An 11237-nucleotide genomic window follows, 5' to 3' on the forward strand; every position below is an offset into this window, starting at 1 on the left:
TTGGAATTAATAAGAAGTTAATTAATTAAGTCAATAGCAGACATTAATTAATTAATGGACATTTTAATCTTAAGCACGGGAAATGAAAGTTAAACGGAAACCCGGATTACTTGTAATTTCGGATTTGGATGGGGAGAGTTCAATATTACTTCTGTAGTGGCTGCTCGTAATATTCCAATTATAACTTATATTAAATTGTGGGTTCAATTTAATTAGTAAAAAGTAAATTGGATGAGCCCATATCCAAAACCTTCCATAGATCCCTGTCTGGGCCCAAAAGGAACTTAATATAAATAGGAGAATAAAGGAGACAGAAATAACACAATTTTATTTGCTAAAATTTTCGAAAATTTCAGCTGTCACAAGCTGTAGGAATTTTCGAATTCCTCTCCTATTCCAAAAAGGATTTCTTCTGTCTTCTTTATTTAAGTCCTAGTATTCTAGTAAGATCAGCCCACACTGATACTGGGATACAGTTCGGGAACCAGAGAGAAGATTTGTGGTTTAGTACTCAAAGCATCACGTGGAGAAGAAAGTCATCTTCAATTCTTTGGAGAATTAATTAGGTATTTTTCTGCTCCGTAGAAAAGCATGTTTTAGGTTTCAATATTCTTAAAGCATGATTGATTCAAGTTATGAGCATGACACATGTGATAATTACGCGAATAGCTTTTGTCTAAATAATCTGCTAAATAGATCTGATTATTATGTGATTAATTTATGCGCCCGCTTCCGCTGCCGGTTCCAACAAAAGTTAGGTCGGAGTACCAATATGCCAGCTCGGCAACACATGATATTCAATGGAATATTATTTAATCAATTAATTTTCTTTTACAAGCGACGACATGATAGATTACCATGCGATGCATAACTCATGATTTATTCATGACTAAAATTAAAGTTAGAATCCCAGGACTTCATTTTTAATACCTCTTAGTTTAATCAATTTATCTTTTTATTAGTTTTTATTTTGATTATAGAATAATTAAAATTTTATATTCAATCTAAAAAGTTATTAGATTAAATCATTTTTAAATATAATCAAGTCGACGGGTATAGTTTCATCAGCTATAGAATCTCCAATTCTTAATCATCCGATTCAACTCACCCAATCGAAATAGAAAGACTCCCGCAATTTGTGTTGATATTAATTCAAGAAAGGAAAATGAATTTTTGACATAATGGCAATGCCATAGGGAGGGTTAGGTGGTAATTTTAAATTGTATTTCATTTCTTATTAAATTTATATTTTGTATATGTACATTCTCGTTCCTATAAACGTTACATCTTCAAATCAAGGTGAATGAGATTTGCTATCCCTATAATTATGACATACTTCTAATATTTCCTCAGTTAACTAATTAATTACAACAAATCTAAGGTTGCCAATTCTTTTATTTAAAAGTTAATAGTGATTCACATAGGATTCGCAAATGATGATAACTTAAATTAATTGATTTTTGGTTTAATATTGTTAATGAAACCTATACTAATATTAAAAATATAAAATACATAATAATCAAACATTTAATAATACTTTAATCGAAGATATACTATGAAAAATGAGATAAATTAAAATTTACATACTGCATATGATTTATTTTTCTTGCATCAAAATAATTGAACTTCGATATTACATGTTCTTAAATCATTAGATAAGTTTATGAGTTTTATGAATTTCATAATTTTGATTTGAATTCTGTTTACATATTTAATTTTACTAATTTAATAATTTTTATTTCAATACTTTAATTTTTAAAATTTCAATTTCTTTATTTTAATTTTTGTAATATTATAATCGATTATCGATAAATAAAATCTACTGTAATATTTTAAAGACAGTAGTATATTTTAAATTTTTTTCTAAAATAATTAGCTTAATTCGCTATTAAATATTTGAAAGTAATAAATTAAATATTGATATATGATATATTAATACTAATTGAATTTACTATTTTGATTCTAAGAATTTCTTAATTCTAGTTTTTTACTTTCTATATTAACTTCTAGGAATTTTTAATTCTTAGAATGCTACCTACAATTAAAGCTCGATCAAAAAATAATATTATAATATGTTAATAACTTATCTATTTCATATTCCACAGTTATGCAATTATTATTTTCTCTTTCTTTACCAGATATCGGAGTTTGTTGCTCAATTGACAATTTACTTGAACATGCAAAATAAATTTTGATATATAGCATTATACTCCTAGGTAAAACATAGGACTAATCTAATCCCTTAGATCTATTAATATGATGGATGTGATTAAATGTACGCCGCTACATTATGATACTCTAATTTTACATTATTGGGCATTTTGGGTATTTGACAGAGGACGGTTCAATCTCCACGCAATTTACGGATTTATTTTTGCAGCGGTGATTCATTTTCCTCCCATTTTCTTCCCCCATTAATTCAACTTCCACCCACCCTCTCTCATCCTCCATTAATCTTCAAAACCGCAAAACCTAGCCGCCGCTTCAAAACCACAAAAACCACCCTCTCTTCGCGACGAATGGCGTACACCCAGGCAAATCGGTGAGTCTACAATTCCGACGACCGAGGTTTGGTGGAATAACTAAACGATGGCTGGAACAAAGGTAAGGCCCAAAATTAGTTTTTTTTTTCAAATTAATGTGGATTCTGAAGTTTAAGAACTGATCGTCGGTTTTTTGGTACATTATTTCGTATCAATTTTTATTTCTAGGTTAGATTTAGTTGTTTAGGGTTTTTCCAGGGGTTGAGTTGCTTATTTTGTATTTTTCCATTCCATTCTGCGATAATTGTGAAGATTTTGTAAATTGATGTGCCATTGTTCATTTGGGTTTTCAATTAATAATTACCTAGGACGACTCTGTTTTTCCCCTTTGTTGTTTCGTATACTGCCTTGGGAATAGTGGCTAATTCAACATCGTTGATGACTTACAGCAAGTGAAGTGCTTCGTTAAAAATGGTCAACAATCGAACCACTTCGAAGAGGCCTGCTAGCCAGTCAACAGGTAGACGATTGGTTGATTGTTTAGTTTGATTTGAACATTGGTAACCTAGTTATATGCATTGTTGGGAGTTTTATGTTACATTACAAATTCACACGTTTGCATTGTTTATCCAACTCGTTCATAGCTTACTAAATGAAGCTGCATTTGTGGGCACTTGTTGTACATTGTTCATGTTTTTTTGCTTTTTTCCAGATATACCTTCATCTATTGGAAGTTGTTGTACATTATTACGTAGGATTCAGTGCATTATGTGTAGGAGATAATTTGTACATTCATTTGAAGTACATCATGCGTATAGTTTAGTACATAAATAGTTGTTGTTGTGTTGCATCATCTTTTTGTGTTACATTATATTTTCTCATTTTTTCATCATGGTTCCAATTCAGTACATCATGTAGATTTTTTTCTTTTTTCCAGATATACGTTCATATGTACGAAGTTCCTGTACATTATTATTTTAGAAGAAGTACATTATGTTTTGGTGATACATTGTGCAGACATGTAAGCTACATCACACATATAAGTTAGTACATGAAAAGCTGAATCTTATTGTTGTGCTACATCGTAGTATTTACTTATTTTTGCACCATGGATCATAATCAGTACATCATGTATTTTTTTTTCTTTTTTCCAGATATACCTTCATCCGTAGGAAGTTCCTGTACATTATTATTATTTTAGAAGCAGTGCATTATTTTTAGGTGATACATTGTGCAGACATGTGAGCTACATCACACATATAAATTAGTATATGAAAAGCTGCTACTTTGTTGAATTTTGTTGTTGTGCTACATCGTATTTAATTATTTTTGCATCATGGATCATAATTAGAACATCATGTATTTTTTTTCTTCTTTTTTCCAGATATACCTTCATCCGTAGGAAGTTCTTGTACATTATTCTTTTAGAAGCAGTGCATTATTTTTAGGTGATACATTGTGCATACATTTAAGCTTCATCACACATATAAATTAGTACATGAAAAGTTGCTACTGTGTTGAATCTTGTTGTTGTGCTGCATCATATTTTTTCATTTTTGCATCATGGATCAAAATCAGTACATCATATATTTTTCCTCTGAAAACCTAAAAACAAATGTTGTTTAAGTACATTAATTTATCGCAAAGCTACATATAGAGGTTAGAGGCTGTTTTAATACATTTTTTCTTATCCACTCAACAACATTGTTTGTGAATAGGTAACAAAAGAGCAAGAAATGTTCAGGATGAGGACATCAGGGAAGATATGCCAAAGTCATCAAGGCATGGAATGCCTCAGGTAAACGAGGCAGCGGCTGAGGAGCAAGCTAAACAAGCTAGGATTATGAAGAATGAAAATCTATATTTCAGGAGATGTCAAACTGAGTTTGTTCATTTTATAAAGATGCTTAATCCTCGACAGATTCAAGTTATCCATGAGTTAGGCTTTGGTCTGGAATAGGGTGTTATTATTAAATAATTAGCGGCAGTAATTATTGAATTGCATTTGGTTTTAGTAGTAAACTTATGAGATAGTTTTTGATAGATGGATGTTTGGTCTTTGTAGTTAATTTATGAGATTTTTTCTGATGGATGAATATTGGCCCTTTGTGGAAAACTTACGCGTTTTGTTTTGATGAATGGATTTTGGTTTTTGTAGTGAATTATGGATTGATGGTTTCTGCAGTTAACTTATGGGATTCATATTAATGTACTACAGGAATGAAATAATGTAATGTACAAACCGCTTTATATAATGTATTTTAGATTATAATGTACATAATGTATTCAATAATGCATATTGTGTTAAAACTTAAAATGATGTACACAATTAATAACATAATGCTACATATAATGCAACACATAATTTTTGAAACATAGGACACAAGGCATGACATAATGCACGAAATGATCAGGATAACGAGTAATGTAAATATAATCTTAGACGATGTACTACAAAGAGAATGTCTAATATGGATCTGTTAAGCAATACTGCGTAATACTAAGTAACACTACCGGTACTGCACAATACTAAGCAGTAGTAAATAACAAATTTCATGATAAAATAAGACACTAACTTAAAAATCTGAAATCAATGTACGAAATACAAAATATAATGCAACAACTAATTGCTAATTTAAAATTGGTAGCAAATGATTAAAACTCAAAGTCTGGACAAAAAAAATTGAAAATTAATTAACACTTCATCTTTCCTTTACGCTTCTCATTGTCTTTGCCGAGCATACACATCGTAAAAAGCAACGACAAAATCAAGTGATTTAAACCTTTGTCCAGCAAATGGCTTCAACTCTAAAGAGCATTCGGTACAACCACAACTTTAAACAAAAAAGGAATACGTCAGCTAAAACGCAACACATTATACAAACATAAGCGTACAAAATTGCTTAACATCCTGCACAGTTGCACGATGTACTCATGTCTCTGGTTCATGTTTTAATACATTACCAACTCACTGGTTTTACATTACACTTTTAGATTGATACATTACAAGAGCGTACTTGTACATCAACTGCTATATAAAACAAAATAAAGATTAGTGAATAATGTTGGTAATATGGCGAAGCAAACGGTGATTTATCTCCATGCCATGTGTGAAGTTTTTAATTCATCATTCAATACTACAACCTAGTCCCATGGATTTCTAAACCTAAAGTTCTTTTACTACAGCCTAGCCCAATGGATTGGTAAACCCTAGGGGAACGGATTCATCTCTGTGGTGAAGTTAGTTTTCTTAAATAAGAGGTTACTACAACCTAGCCCCGTAGCAATCTAAACCCTAGGGTAATGGATTCATCTCCCTGATATGAGTGAAAATTTTCTGTAATCAGTATAACATTCTGCGGCAACATATGCAAATACAAAACAAATAAGAAAAAATAAGAAAAAAATTAAAGGAATCAATGAAGGAATTAATTAAATTACCTTCTTCCATTGTTGAAAAAACTGAAACCATTAAATGAATAGTACAAGAAGTCGGTTTTACGTGAGAAAATACACCATCAGATATCTTCAATGTAGAAAGACATGTATAATTGAGGGAGATAGGAAAAGGAATCGAGTATAATTGATGGAGAGAATAAAGAACTTTGAAGCCGATGAAGAACTACTGTTGATCGAATTTTTGGAGGCAATAACACATAAATCCTCTTCTACAGAAATGACACAAAGAAAAAAGATTCACGGTGATTTTATGATAATTAAGGAAAAGCAGTATAATAACTGTACGTGATTCATGGGTTTTAAATAACTGCCAATTTTGTGCTCTCTCGTTTTTACCCTTTTTTGAATTGTTTATTAATTATTTTAATTACATATGGCTTACATATTAACCATCAGATTGCACTAATTAATGGATGAGATTAGTTTTCCTTTTTAACATGTTTTGGAACATTAATCTGAATACACCCATATATATATATAGGGACGTGATCAAATGAAAACTCTAAATATCGTATAAACTCAAAACTATGATCTGGACTATTGAAAAATGTCAACAAATCACAAAAAAACATCAACAGGAAAATGTCAACAGAATTTCAACGGTAGTCAATGATTGAGGCTGTGTTGATATTGTGTTGACATTAAAATCTTGAAATTTTACGCTATATTGATATTGTATTGAAACTGTGTTGAAGCTGTGTTGAAAAGTTTTGAGCTATAATATATAAATTTGTATTTTATACTACCCCGACCATATATAACGAAAATAACATACAGCTAATTGATTCAGTTACTTTTTAGTTATAACTAATCAAAAGCACCCATATTAAATAAATTTGTATCTGTTTAATTTTTTTATAATATGGGTGCTTATTGAATGAATTTGACTTATCAGAATCCAATTAAAAAATGACAATAGTTTACAATACACTTGAGACCTGGCCATTCATTGATTATTTATTGGTACGAGTGTAACAGTAATAATATGTGTTAAGTGAAGGCATTAACAATTGGGCGGACTAAAGTCTGCCCTAAATCCCGTCCTATGCTCCGTCACATTATCATTCTATCCTCCTATCCTTCCACGTGTAATAGGGCGGACTATAGTCTGCCCTAAGTATTTTATTTATTATTTAAATATTTAAACACTACAAAAATTGAAAAAAACAACTTCATTTCATTGAAAGTCCATTCGTCGCCTTCCGATGCACTCCATTCGTCACCGCCAGGATTCATCTTTTTAGTGACAAAGTTGGAAAGTGAGAGATGAGAGAGAAAAATTGGGAGATGGGAAATTGGAAGATGGGAAATGGTATGAGAATTGGGAGTTTAAATAGAAAAAAAAATTGAAAAAAAAAAAAAACGCGTCGCATAATCCTTGTCGTCCACAATGGGGCGGACGATACCGCGGACGATGCGACCTCGACGCGTATCGTCCGCGGAGGATGCATCAGGTGCGGACAATGGAGAAGCCATCGTCCGCGAGGCTACAGTGATGGACGAAGGGGCGGAGGATGCATCATCTGGACTATCCTCCGCCCCATTGTGGATGGCCTAATGCCTCTCGTGCATTCTGAATGGTGTAATGATAAAATAAGTAATTCATGTAGCTATATCAAGTTCATATAATCAAATTAATTGATCAGGCCTTAAAAGTTCAAAATATATCATTGAGTATATACCGTGTAAAAATATAAAACAACCTTATTTGGTTTTTTTGTATTAGGCTCTTTCTATAATAATAGTAGGAGTAATATGTTAAGGTTCCAACTAGGATATATATGATTTGGATCTTATATTAATAAATACTCCCTCCCTCTGTTCCAAAATGTTTTTCTTTTTAGTTTGTCCCATTAAAAATGAAACGTTTCCTAAAATAAAAATATCTCTATCTCTACTTTTTCATTTCTCTTACTTTACTCTCTCTTCATTAACTTACAAAACAACACTACATAAAAATCCGTGCTAATTCCCAAATGTTGCATATTTAATGGGACGAAGGAAGTAATAACAACGAATGACGTTTATTACTACCTCCGTCCCCCAAATTTTACACACTTTGACCCGGCACGAGTTTTAAGAAATGTAATGGAAAGTGAGTTGAAAAAGTTGGTGGGATGTGGGTCCTACTTTTAAAAAATTAATTTTATAATAAAATGTGAATAGGAATGAATTAGTGGAATATGAGGTCAACTACCAAAAATGATAAAAAGTGAAGTGTGTCAAATTTTCAGGAACGGATTGAAATAATAAACTGTGTCAAAATTTGGGAGACGAAAATAGTAGGGCAAGAAATCAAGCATCCTTTTAGATGAGGATTTAATGACGTTGTCGTAGTAATTTCGTAAAGAAGTCTCATTAAATAAGGGCCAATAATTTACTGAAATAGAGGTGTCCTTATCAATGATTAATATATGGTCCCATTTATTTTCATATATTGAATGGTCCCCATTATTTTGTCGAAGGTCAGTGATTTAGAGATATAAAATCTCTGTATAATGCATCTATATCACTTTATTATATGCTTAATTTAAAAATAGACTAATATAACGTTATATTATTTTGGTGCATGCAATTATGGATAGTTCTAGTTTAATGGATTTGATGTTAAGAATAATCCAATGAAATATGGTAAATTTAAGTTATGTCTCTAACATCTTCTAATCACAAATTAATATCATAAAAATATTTATTAAATTGTGAAGTAATATTTTTATTTTCCTTTTTTTCGCTTTCATTTTTTTCTTTATATTTTTATTAATACCTTTATTAAATTATATATTCTTCAACTTTGTATTACAAGTTTTTTTATTAAGATTTGACTATAATATTCCGAAAATTAAGAATTTCAATAAATTTAAATTGTGTAAAGTAAATAATTAGAATCAAAACTATAAGCTCTCAAAATCAAAACTGTAAAATAGTATTAATATATCATATTATAAAAAATTATAATTTGTTACTTGCTATAGTGAATAAACTATGAATTTTAATTAGTATATTATAAAAAAAATAAAAAATAAAAAAATCATGTAATCATAAAATATTAAATAGATATGTTAAGAATTTGAAATTATATTATTTATCGAGTTTTAACACAACATTCCAAAAATTAAGAATTTAAAGAAATTAAACTTTGAAAAGCAAATAAATATATTCAACAGTATTATGAAATTCATAAAAACTAAACTATAAACATAATTAGTATTCAAATATCAGGGGAGTGATCAATTGCTAATTAATTAGTCATCCCAAACTAAGACTAAATCTTAGCCATTAGATTAGAAGATCTAGAGGTTGAAATAATGTCACATGGATTATATTTTTAATTATGAAATTAATAAATAAAATTAGAAGGTATTAATGTCAATTTCATCTCATTAAAATCATCTCAAAACTTTAAATTTATGTAACTCTCTCGATTTATATTATTTTTTCGTAAAAAATATATCAAATTAAAGATAATTTTATAAGGATTCCAACGAGATCTCAATTGCATATGTTCCGACAACGTTCCAATGATGAAATTTGATATTTTTTTATTTTAGTTTTCGTAAATGTTGATAACCAGATTTTTATCAACAAATACATAAAAAAATCTCAATAAAACTATGTAAAAATCTCAATAAATATGTGTTGATATTTTCTTGTACTAGTGTTGATATTCTTATGTCATATTGTTGATATTTGTAATACACTATGTTGATATAAAAAAACATTCACGAAAATTATCATATGATAACATAATGACGATATTACCCTTTTGTTGATATTTTGTTTACTATTTATTGAGATTTGTAAGATTTAATCTCATCCACTCATTTTAAAATCTAAGGGTGGAGATTTGATCTTGATTTTGGATTAGGGTACTATAAGCATTAGAATATGACCCTCAAATATCATATATATATATATATATATATATGTGTGTGTGTGTGTGTGTGTGTGTAGGTCCATGATCAATTGAGATTTTTTAGGGTAATTGAGAAATGAGATGCAATATCAGCCACTCATTTTTATTAAATGAGTGGTCCAGATTCTGCCACACAAAAAATATTTTTAGATTAATTTATTATGAAAGGGCAGAATGGTAATTTCATGGTTCAATATACTCCATAAGTTCAGTCCCCTCCTCATCGCATTAGCGCCGCTAAAGCTCAATCTACTCCACCACCACAACAGCAGCTCCTCCTCCGACGACGACGATCTTGAGCTGTTGTCGATCAAGCCTAATTCGCACAGCTACACCTCGCTGAAGGATCTCCTCCTGACGATGGCGGTCAATTTGCGCAGCTGAATTGTTGCGGTTTTTTGTCAATTTGTTGTTAATTTTAGCTAAAATTGAAATTTAAAGGAGTAATCAATCTGATGTCGTCTTCCTCAGCTAGCTAATCTGGATCGTCTCATCTAAATCAGCCTTTATTGATGAGTTTCTGTGATTAATCGACGTGAAAAAGGAAAACGAATTGGAGAAGTGAATTCAATTTGAATTTGATTGATGAATTTGGGCGAGTTATTCTTATCAGGAAAATGGCAGAGCTTGGATTTCAACGAAGCGCGAAGAAGGTAAAGAGAAATTCGAGAATAGAGTAATGTTTCATATCTTTCAAGCTGTTCCACCAACTATTTGTGGAATTGTCTCTTTGACTCTGTTTCTCTCGCACATATGGAAAATCATGGGCTTGAATCATCTCTCACTAAGGTAATACACTTGGCAATATGTACAAGTACCACAAGAGGACACAAGAGGGCCGTGCCTCGAAATCCGACGGCAAAACGCATCGATTCTTCGATCAATTAGAGGCGTTGGAGAACGCTCCTCCGCCGCCGTTCACACCTCCTCCGCGGCCAATGGCGGTGAGCTCTTTACCAACGCCTTCGATATCGCAGATCGCGCCATTATGTTGTTGACAAGCTGTTGACATTTTGCTATAAGTGTTTTTTTTAGTTGTTGACATTTTAATACAATTGTTGACATTTGATATTCTCGGTATTGATATGTGAATTATAAGTGTTATTTGGTAGTTGTTGACATTTTAATACGAGTTGTTGACATTTGATATTCTGGCTACTGATATCTGAATTATAAGTGTTATTTGTTAGTTGTTGACATTTTGATATGAGGTGTTGACATTTGATATTCTCGGTATTGAAATGTGAATTATAAGCGTTATTTTTTAGTTCTTGATATAATAGTTAAGATAATATAGGTCGTTGATATGAAATCATTTGTTGTTGACATTAATTATTTGTAAAATGTTGTTGTTTACATAATAGTTGACATAAATAACTTTT

The 11237-nt window shown here is 30.7% G+C and overlaps 2 long non-coding RNA genes across 2 annotated transcripts; both read left to right on the plus strand.

The window, feature by feature from the left end:
• Positions 1-2409: 2409 nt before the first annotated feature.
• LOC125217552 (uncharacterized) lies at positions 2410-4645 on the plus strand. Its single transcript, XR_007175746.2, has 3 exons — positions 2410-2604; positions 2933-3003; positions 4202-4645. It is a non-coding gene; the product is annotated as an uncharacterized LOC125217552 (long non-coding RNA).
• A 5499-nt stretch (positions 4646-10144) lies between these two features.
• Positions 10145-10966, plus strand: LOC148934111 (uncharacterized). Its single transcript, XR_016134838.1, has 2 exons — positions 10145-10508; positions 10645-10966. It is a non-coding gene; the product is annotated as an uncharacterized LOC148934111 (long non-coding RNA).
• The last annotated feature ends 271 nt before the right edge of the window (positions 10967-11237 follow it).

The sequence above is a fragment of the Salvia hispanica genome, chromosome 1, assembly GCF_029641045.1.
Source record: "Salvia hispanica isolate PSC_SH4W2 chromosome 1, Shi_PSC_v1, whole genome shotgun sequence".
NCBI classification, from domain to species: Eukaryota; Viridiplantae; Streptophyta; class Magnoliopsida; order Lamiales; family Lamiaceae; genus Salvia; species Salvia hispanica.